Raw genomic sequence first — 11215 nt, 5'->3', positions numbered from 1 at the left:
CAAGAACAAACCTGGGTGCTATGGTAGCGGAGGGGGGCTCCCATCCACTTTTAGAGGACGCCTGGCAGTTACTGCAGGAGTATGATGTCTTGCAGACTGTGTATGTATTTCAAGAGACGAATAGAGCTGCTGACTGGGTCGTCTCCTTTACTGCTCATCATTCTGATGAGACTTTATGAATCTGGTGTGTACCTGTCCCTCCACCGTTGTGGAGCATTTTGTCTTTTAATTCAGTTAGCCATGCTTATGCGAGACTAGTGTGAGCTGCCGGTGTACCAAAAAAAAAATAAAAAGTACTCTAAATTGTGCCTAAAATACTCAAACATGCGTCCAAAATGCCCATGCTCAAATAAAATATAGGAGGATTGAAAGGTTTTAGCTTTGGAGTCGGTTTCCATATGGACCATAATTATGTAGGATTTATAAATTAGGCTGCCGATTTAAGCATGGTCTTCTATTAACCAAACACCATCCAGCCCAAATTCTGTAAGGAAAAAAATTAGAATTTGGGTTGGGTTTGGACAGACTCTTAAAAAATGCCTCTTAGCTGGAACAAGGAATTTTGTGCATCATCTATTACATAGCCCTACGTTCAATAGTGCATTCATCGTAATATGTATGGCTTACTTTGAAAGCATGGCAGCGTACATAATTCGCAATGAGAACGTTCTCGTGATGTGCAACTGGGAAGGAAAAGTTGATATAACGCAAGGATACAGATTTATTATAAAGGAAGGTGCAGGCTAGTAATGGTGGACCGTAGGATTAAGCATGGTGAGTTCAGAAAGATATTTATGATTTTTTATAGATGGCCCTTCCCAATCCAAACCTTGTAGCTCATGTACAAGTTTCCATCATCCAAAATAGATACCCATGTGCAAATCCTAGATGACAATGATGTTGATGTCATGCTAAAATTGTAAAGATATGTGTGGGGCGTATATTTAATCCCATATCGATTATATATTAGATAGATCTTAGATATTTATACAACACCATGATTTCTAAATAATATTTTCTGGCTAACTTCTTTAGGTGAGGACCTGAGTTATGATAAAATGGTATCAGAGTGAACCCAGCTCATGATCTATGTAGACTAGAAGACACTATAGTATGAACCTATTAAAATTGACCACAAGCCGGATGTGGTGCGTGTAATTAGATTTGAATTAATTTGAACTTTTAGCTTGGCGAGAACACCAAGGCTTAAACAGTGGAAGTATGTTGGGTATTTATACAAGACCAAGAAACCCAAATAATATTTTTTAGCTAGCTTTTTTGGGTGAGATCTTAAGTTGTGACAAAAATTGTGCCCGAGATTGTGCTCATCTATTAGCCTTTGAACATCTGTGGACCAAGAAGGTATTTTTGCAACATCTCCTGCAAGGTATGCTACTTTCTCAATAAGTTTCTAATTAATTAACTCTTGTGCTTTATCCATGCTTGCTTGTTACTTGGGACACTTCCTAAGATTTATGTCTTTCTTATTTTTTATGTGATAGGGGGTATAGCTAATGGAGATATGTCTGTGGCTGACACCTCTATTTTCTCATCCACAGATCTCAATAAGCGCAGGCAAGGCGTGGTTTATTTTGAAACTTCATTCTCCCGCATGAGCTTGTTGTTATTCTAAATAATACTGAAACGAAATTGCTTTGCGAGGTGTCAAGTCTATGCAAAGTCTTAATTAGTCGATGCACATATTTAGCGTTCTTATGAAATTTAAGCTCCTATACATTATTCATTCCGTTGAAATACAAATTCATGCACATTAATTTTGTACTTTTTTGATACAACGATGACTCACACACAAGATAAAAAAAGATAAGAGAATACAAAGGAGATGGAACCAAAAAGTGGTTGTCCCAAATGAAATTTTCGAAATGCTAAGCCGCAAAGGATGCTACCCAGTCCGCCGCACTGTTTGACTCTATATAAGCATGAGGAGACAAATGGGAGGCGCACTCACCTAAAAATCGGCAGATATCATAGAACAGTCGCATCCCACCTGAGATACGGCTCAAATCCTGGATCCACTCGATCACCGTAGCTGAATCCTTCTCTAGTAATGTTGATCCACTCTGGCTTTAGCATTGATCACAGTCTGTTCGAAGATTCGTTAACCTTCAGCCACCATCGATTTGGCCTCCTGGTCTCTGGTGATAAATCCAGGACCTTCGCTGTCTTTTCTCTCGTTGATACTGTCGTCGAAGTTCATCTTAAAAATTCCAAGGTTTGACGGCTAAACGAGCGTGATGCACATCTTTAGAAGAATAGATTTGGAAGAATGCGCATCAGAGCCTACAAGTACGTGCATTAAATCTTACAAGAATGTGCTTCACGTCGTAGAATATAAGCAAATCAAATCAGATATATGGCATCAGACTATGGGCGGACTGCTTATAGCCTATGCAGTACATCAATTGAAATAGATTTGGAAATATGAAATAGTTTGGGCAATGATTGATACAAAAATCAGAAAACCTAGAAGGTGCCAATTGTACTTAAAAGTAAAAATCTGAGAAGAGATCCATGCCCAAGGACAATAACCCGTGACTTATGCAATAGTCGAAGAAAACATGAGCACCAAACTGAAAAAGACTAAGCTAACTCTAAACTCTATAAGAAAATAGGCTGAGATTTGCGTACCAAGCTTCTCCATAAACAATTTTGTGGCTTACTTGAATACAAAGTGTATATTCCGAGTGGTAAATAAGTAGGCAAGAGAACAGGGATCTGGACCCTCTCACTTCAATCTTTGGACCTGGGCATCAAGAGAGAGGGAGAAGATGGAAAGAAAATGTAAGAATTTGCACTCGCTTGATGAAGATCCCGTACGGGAATAACCGAGCAGCAAACAATAAATCCCTTTTCTGATAGTTTTATTTGGTTTTCCATACTTTGAAGTTTGAAACACAATATTTCAGATAACTAATTCTTACGATCTGTTGCTAGGAATGGCAATTTATGATCGACCCATCAATCTGACCCACGAACGATCTACTTTAAGTAGATTTGGATTTGACATAAATGAATTTGAATAGATCAACCTGCCTAAATTTATTTATTAAATAGATTGGATTCAAGTTTAAATCTTTCACCCATTTAATCTATTTTGATCCGTTTAATAATTAACCCAATCTATTTAACTTGTTTAATCTATTTGAAACCTGTTTAACCTATTTCTGACATATTTAACCCGACTCGCTTAATCTGTTTAGCTTGTTTAAATCTATTTAACCCGTTAAAAGTTCATTTAACCCGTTTAGCCCATATAATCTGATATGAGTTATTTAATAGATAAATTATGTAAGTTGGATTAGATTACTTGTTTAATAAACAAATCGTATTCAGATTTAAAATTTTGACATGTTTTATAAATAAATTAGATTTGAATTGATAAATTTTTGATCCAACCCGCATCCAATTTTATTGTGATCGGAGAAGGTTATTTACCATGGAAAAAAATGGTATTAAAAATCCTGCACCGATCCTGCAAGAGTGAAAATACAGTAACCTCGTAAAATGTCCAAAAGAGAAAAAACACTCTATATTATTCCTAAAATGCCCCTTTTTGATTTTTTTTATTAAAAAAAGGGAGTACTGGGGACAGGGCCGGCCCGAGCCCTAGGCGACCGAGGCGGTCGCCTAAGGCCCCGGGCCAATGGAAGGCCTCCGGGAGCAGAAGCTGGCTACGAGTCTTCCCCCGATGGAAGGGAGGTGGAGGGTTTCCTGGCCTGCAGAGGGGCAATTGGGGAAGTTGGGGACAGTAGTTTTGTTTTGGGTGGAGAGAGAGAGAGAGAGAGAGAGAGGAGGGATTTGGTTGGCTTGATACACGCCTGAAGCCACTCTTATCTTTCATCCCTTCTCTTTTTTGGTTTTGGTCTTGGTTTTCCTTCCCTCACAAGTCATTACTCCTGAATCCTGATCCAGCTGGGCCATCAGGAAGAAAGATAGGGGGATTGGAGATGGACTTCTTGGAGGGTGGAGATTCTTTTAATTTTCTCCTCTCGATTTCTTCTCCCCTCTTGGGTGGTAGAGAGAGAAAAGGAGGGAGGGGGTTGAATGGCTGCTGTGCCGTGATGTTGTGGTTGGAGCTTCGGTGCTCACTTGAAGGGGGAGATGGTCTTTAGCAAAAGAAAAGGAGGGCAGAGAAAGAGGAGGGAGGGGGGGTTGAATGGCTGCTGTGCCGTGATGTTGCACTGCTTGGGTACTCACTTGAAGGGGAGATGGTAGGATGGGACTTTTATTAATTAGATGGAGTGAATTTTCCATAATGACCCTACTTTCTCTTATAGAGAGGTTCCTTTCTAGACAAATTTTTTTTGACTGTGAAGCGCCATGGGATGGCCTTTTCCGCTCTCGCTTCACATGGTAAACAGTATTGCCAAGAACAGTTTCATGGCCCTTTTTTTTCAAGTATTTTTTTTAATATTTTTATTCAAAAATTATATTAAATTGAAGAGACTTTTTGTCTACCTTTATTAGATTCATGCATCTTTGTTGAAATAGTGTACTTGACAGCAATCTATTTCCATAATATTTTTTTAAGTATTTTATATTTATTAAAAAAATTATTATTTAAAAAAAAGAGGCCCTATTTACTGAATTCGCCTTAGGCCCTCAGATGTATTGGGCCGCCCCTGACTGGAGAGAGAGGTTCGGAGATTGGAGGATCTCTCTGGGCGCTTTGAGGACTTCCTTGACATGCGTCGACCCTTCAGTTATATCCCACTTTCGAGTCTCAGCAGCAGCCGAAAAAAAAAAGCAGCATGGGATCCAAATATCCGTTTTGGTTGTTTTGAGTTTGGTTTGAAGCTTGTTTAGAGGGCCTGCGAAGTACAATTCCAGCAAAAGAGAGGAGGATAAGGAGTTCGTAGCATGAGCCCAAACATAGAGCCAGCGTGGAAATTGAGTCCTCTCGGTGGGTTCCACAAAGAAAAAACCCTAGCCACCATGAAGAAGAAAGAAAAAGAAAAAAAAAGAGAATTCAGCCACCACCATATACAAAAATCCAACAACCTTTCCATCTCGACTCTGTTTTGTTAAGCGAAAGTTGGTAGGATAGGTTGGTTGCACATGGAAGTGGTAGCGAGGTCAGGAGGTGATACTTTGGAGAGAATATGTTGCAGGTCAGGCCGAGATTGTGGACGATTTGGATGCATTCTAAAAGATTGGGATAAAACCTACGTGTTAAGAAGTCGTAACCTTAAATAATGTTTTGTTTCTTTAGTATTGTGTGGGCCGATGAGCATTGTTTATTAAAATAATTGAATAATATGATTTGTTAGCCGACATTATGGGACAACTTAAAAGACCCTATAATTTGTTAGAGTTAAATCTAATAGATCAAGGTTACAATTAGCATCGTTGTCATTTTTCTTTTTAAAATAATTGAAACAAAAATTTTTTATTTTTATTTTTGGTCGTCATTACTTTTTTGAAAAAAAAAACAGCAGAACTAAGAAAATATGTTTAATAAATGAGGCCATAGATAGAGATGGTAGATGAAGACGTACTTGAGGATAAGCTCAGCCTTAGGAAAGCTGACGATCATTATGTAGGAGTGTTCAAAGAAGACACGACTAGAGCAGAAGAGAAGTGGGAGAGGGAGCGGATAACGCGAGCAATGAAGGCCTCGATGGAGGTGTCAGAGAGGTAATGGGTATTGAGGACAAAGTGGTTAAGAATGGTGGAGGAGGGAAGGCCCAAAGTGAGAAGGTTGGCAATGAGGATGCATGAGGTATAAAAGAAAAATAAGAAATAGAGCAACCAAACAATTTTTTTTTTTTTTTTTTGCATCGGATTCTATATTTTTATATAAAAAAAGGCTCGGCTCAAAAGAAAAAGTCACTCTCTTTATTCTTTGCTAGTGGAATGGAAGCAAGTCCGGCCGGTAAGAATTTTGCATGGTCGTTCGCGTCTCTTGGCTAAACTCGAACCCGTTCTGAACGATCCATCCATTTTTCAACTGGTTTCCTAATTGATACTCAACAAGCCCCTTGCCATCTACCCCCCCTTTTTTTTGTTTACTTATTTCCTTGTTACTAACAAGGTACATTATATAAAAATATGAAAGGTACGGATTGTATCATGATAAGCTCTTCCTACCTTGAGCCAATTAGGTGACATAGAGATCTCTATAGTTGGCAGAGCTGCTCCTATATACATATGTTATTTAAATCTTTAATCACTCCACATTCAAACATGTAAACTAGTATAGCACGTTTGAGGAACTTGCAACATGGTTTGCAACCATTTTTATTGCCACTGATTAGTCCCTATAAGAGTTCTACTCAACCAATGATAGATTTGCCTACTTCATGGCATCGGCACAAAATTTGAAGAAGTAGGTCTCTAGATAGTTGGTGTATGAGATAAAATATTTGTAATCGTTGAATTTGGATTCCAACTTGATCAAAACAAAGATGGTTTTCTGATGGAGACATTAAAGCCCTTTATTCAGATGATCCTGAGCCCCGAGATTGAGTCAAATCCGAATTAGATCCATTTGAGTCCGAATCATTTTCTTTTATTGCATTATTTGCTTTATTGTATTATTTGATTTTATCTTAGTCAAGTTAATTTGGGTCATCAACCCAAATCTGACCTATTTATTAAATATGTCAAAATTTTAAATCTGAAACTAACCTTTCTATTAAACAGGTAACCCGACCGGACCCATATAACTCATTTATTAAAGAAGTTAGTGGATTAGACGGATTTTTAACAGATTAAATGGATTTAAACAGGTTAAGCGGGTCAAGTTAAATAGGTCAAAAATAGGCTAAGCAAGTTTCAAACAAGTTGAACAAATTTTAAATGTATTAAACGAATAGGGTCATAATCCAACCCAATTATTAAATGGGTCAAAATGGGTTAAATGGGTTAAAGGTTTAAATCTGAACCCAACCCATTTAATAAACAAGTTTAGACAGGTTGACCAATTTACAATCCAAATCCATTTATGTCAAACCCAAATCTACTTAAAGTAAATCTTTTGCAGGTCGGATTGATAGGTTAGATCATAAATTGCCACTCTTAATCATTATCCCCCTTTTTTTTTGTTTGTATGCTGGACTTGGCATGAACCCCCCGAGAGTAAAGACATTTTTGAAACTTTGGACTAGATGATCCCATGTGAGTATTTTAAAATAGAAATGCTTTTCTAGTAAAATAGATATATTATATAGTTCTGGTATAAATACATCCACTAGATGAAGGTGAGAGAAATATTGTTGGAGCCTTTGGTAGACAAAAATGGTATTGACACAAGAACTTGGCATGATCCATATCTATGTAGATACAGGCAGGCATAGGTTGCACTGTGCAAACTCTTATTTGAACAATGATAACTCTGATGATGGAGGCTAGATGGCCTCATATTAGGAGAAATTATATCTCACACCATACACACCACAAAGCCATGCATACCAATAGGGGTACAAATAGGTCGGGTCAGACTTAGTCATGAGTGACGCCGACCCAACTCAGTTCCTTATTCGAATCCTATTGTTGGACCTACACCCAACCTAATAAATGATCGGGTCGAGTCGAATAGGGTTGGATCAGGTCCATGGCTAACGTTTCTGACCCAACGGGCATTCAGGTCGGGTTGGGTCTATGTATAACCCGACCCCAATCCAAAAATTCGGATCTGGATCAGGATTGAGTCCAGGTCAGGTTTGGATCAGAATTTGGTTAGACCACTATATTTAGTTTCTTTTGCAATGAATGAAAACTGCAGAAAGCAGGTTATACAGGACTATACAAGTGAAAGTGCCTAAGTATTAATGATTGATGTCGTTACAACTAACCTAATAATGATAGGCTCAACCTTGTTAGCTACAAAAAGAATTTTCTATTCTTGTATGCAATATTTTTTTTGAGTAAAAAAGAATTGCATCTGTGCTAATCTTTTTATTCAACAGTGATATTTCCTGAATTTGTTGGAATGCATCTACTACTATTTTTTTCTAAACATACTACTAGAAAAGTATGCATGGGCCAAAATGAGGAATATAATTTTGATAATGACACATGACAAAGTTCAACCGCTACAAATGACTCATTATAAATCCATCTTTTTCCACATGAAAAAACTATACTCTATTTTGCTTTCAGTAGTCTAAATTTCCTTCTTAGGAGAATAGTTTGTTCATTTAATGTAACTAATCTAAACCTTAATATAAAATTCATGCTATTCAACAGTACACAAAAGACAGTCTCTTCCATTTCTCTAGTCCTCAAATATAAGAAAAAAATAGAGGAATAGAGAGTTAGAGATCCTTGAGTGCCCCTACGGGCCCTAATAGTGTATCGAGTTCGGATCGGGTCAGGTTGTAAGTTAGAAAACGCAAAATGCTCTAAAAATTAAATGGGTCAGATCAGAATTTAGTAAATTTAGATTCGAGTCTAATTTTAGAATCCAACCGAGCCCTGAGTTCTTTAAATGGAGTTAGATCAATCCACCCTATATTTACAGCCTTATATACTAATAATTTCATTTGTGTAGCAGTGCTTGCGGACGAGTGTTTGATAAATAGGCTTATAGGAATGAGTGGCTATGATTGGCGGCGTGCACGATGGTACGATGCATGCAGTATTGGATATAAAGTTTTCATGGGTAGATTCGACAAACTGGTGTCACAAAGTGGGTACGATTGTCGAGTTACCAAACCTCACTTGGCGACTGGCGACAAGCGACCAAGACTGGCGCTCCGTGACTCCTTGTTTCACGCGGCCATCCATTGCTCACTCGCGCCCGTGCTGTCATAAACTTCGCCCGTCGCTGTCTCTCGGGCCACGCGCGCGTGGCTGCCGTTCTCATGAACACGACGAGGAACGGCATCGCGTGGACACGCAACCTTTAGGCCCTCTCCTCTTTTATTTCTTCAAGCTTGGAGAAGGATTTAATAAGGCACTTTGAAGAGGCCAAACATGTGCCGATTTCTAGTTGTTCGTATAAAAATTGCAGGCACTTGCTCCATGGAAGTTGCAATGATACATGAGTTAAATTAGTAGCATATATTAAGATATTGATTAGAGAAACATCAAACTCTGACTTTGAGCAATATGGTGGTAATAGGTTACTACTATGGCTTAGATCCTAGACCTCTCTCAAGGACAGTGCTTTAAAGATTAGTGCCAACCAACCAAATTAACAATTGTTGGCATATCAAATATCAAGCACCCGCCAGTATAATATATAATATATCTTAATTATCTTGACTTATTTAAATTGATATATAAATTGACACCTCTTCTCTAATATATATAATGATCGATATTCTTCAATCTATATTTAACCATCCCATATAGGATTTTAACCCCAATAAATTAATGCGTATAACCATGTTAGTCCTCGTCTTACTATGTCGGTCAGTTTTTTAAGATCTTGGTTTCTCACTTATTAGCTATGACCTAGTTATGTCTCAATATATTGCCCTTCAAAGCTCGTAACTAAGAGAATGCTTTAGATCTTTACAACAAGAGCTTGGCAAGTTGTTTGTGAGTTTCATGTCTCACGTACGCCATTGCCCTTATATGAAGCTCTCTTGCACTAGACAAGATTTGCACCACTAATTTTTGTGCGTAAGAAGAGTTTTGGCCAAAGACAGGAGGTGAGCGAATTACAACCCAAGTGCAAATTACTCTAAATTTTTATCTTGCTTAGCTGCTCACTTAGGTTATCCGTGGGGTTAACCTAATATAGAAGGTGATGAGTGGAGAATAAATGGTAGGAGAACGAGAATTTCTATTATTGGATGGATTAAGCTGAGAAGGATCCTAAAAAATAGAAGTACTATTATAAATCACCTTTTAAAATCGAAAATATTGTCTTGTTAGAGCAGGAAAATGAGTTGCGTCCTATCACGAAGTATTGTCCGCTTTGGGGAGGCCCCTCCGCCTTTTCAGGACAAGAGATACTCCTCACAGCTTTGTCCAAAAGGCGCCTTGCGAGAGAAAGGAGATAAACATCCTTTATAAGCACAACTATTTCCACTACTCAAGCAGTATGGGACTAAAGGTTTGTAGCCCCCCTTTACACCCCTAACATGCCTTATTTTTTTAGGATCATATATTGATGGTTCCATCAAGGTTGGAGTTTCTTCTTTCCTTCGGCAACGTCTCTCTTTGAATTAGTTTAGAGGAGAATTTATCCAAACAGGCCTTAAGGTTGGTGGGGTTACTGAACCGATATAAGATATAATATGATATAGAGAAAATTTTCGTTGAATCTGTACAGGATCGAACGAACAGGATCTGCACCTGGCTATTCAAGTTCTCTTGAGCTAAAATATTCTACGCAAAGGGATGGAACAAAATTATTACTTTCACAAAAGGGAACTCATTCATCAAAATATTTTCAATTTCAGCTTGAATCATCATAGAACAGGATCTAGTGCCTAAATACGTAATCATGGAATTGAAGTTGATCTTTGAAAAAGAAAAAAAAAAAGAAAGAAAGAAAGAAACATGGAGCTTAAGCTGTACACTTGATGGTGCAGCGTTAGCATCTATCAACCAACAACATGAAGTTGGGATTCAATATTGTTAACCTCACTTAACCCCCAGACTTCTCAGCCCAGTTTAAACCATCCATAGGGTAGGAGATAATGATGAGATACTCGGTGCCGTGACTCTTGCTTGTTCCTTTCGGTGCCGTTCGTATTATATATTATAAGCAACCCTCTTTGACAAATCCATTGTCGTCTAGTCCGGTTAGGATACCTGGCTTTCACCCAGGCGACCCGGGTTCAAATCCCGGCAATGGAAACTCCTTTTTGCGTTTATTTTGATTTGTTTCGTTTTCTCTTTTCAATTTTGTTTTTGGTCTTGTTCTTTTCAATTTTGATTTGTTTCGTTTTCTCTTTTCAATTTTGTTTTTTTTTTTCTTCCTTAGGAAAAGTGCCGAATGAACACTTGGTATCCCTGTAGTTATAATTTTACGAAAAAAAAAGGTTTACTTCACTTTGCTTATTTGATTTGAGTCAAAAAATATGCTGTTAAATTCCTGTATCCATGGAGGTTCACAATAACATTTGTGTTGCTTCAATTTTAAATTCTGTATTTAAAAAGAAAAACATGACATATCTTTTCCAAGAAAAGAAGAGAACAGACACCAACCATAATTGATCAAATTATCGTGTGCATTTTGTTTTTCCTAAGGGATCTGCTTCTCCCTGGTTGATCCCTTGATTCCTAAATGCCA

At 37.9% G+C, this 11215-nt stretch overlaps 1 non-coding gene across 1 annotated transcript; it reads left to right on the top strand.

The window, feature by feature from the left end:
• The first annotated feature begins 10705 nt into the window (after nucleotides 1-10705).
• Nucleotides 10706-10779, top strand: TRNAE-UUC (transfer RNA glutamic acid (anticodon UUC)). The gene has a single exon. It is a non-coding gene; the product is annotated as a tRNA-Glu (tRNA).
• Nucleotides 10780-11215: the final 436 nt, after the last annotated feature.

Source organism: Phoenix dactylifera, chromosome 9, assembly GCF_051530095.1.
Source record: "Phoenix dactylifera cultivar Ajwa chromosome 9, Ajwa_hap1_PhDact_Kaust_v1.1, whole genome shotgun sequence".
Lineage (NCBI taxonomy): Eukaryota > Viridiplantae > Streptophyta > Magnoliopsida > Arecales > Arecaceae > Phoenix > Phoenix dactylifera.
Note: the sequence above shows the minus strand (reverse complement) of the source record. Positions and strands in the feature narration are given on the sequence as shown.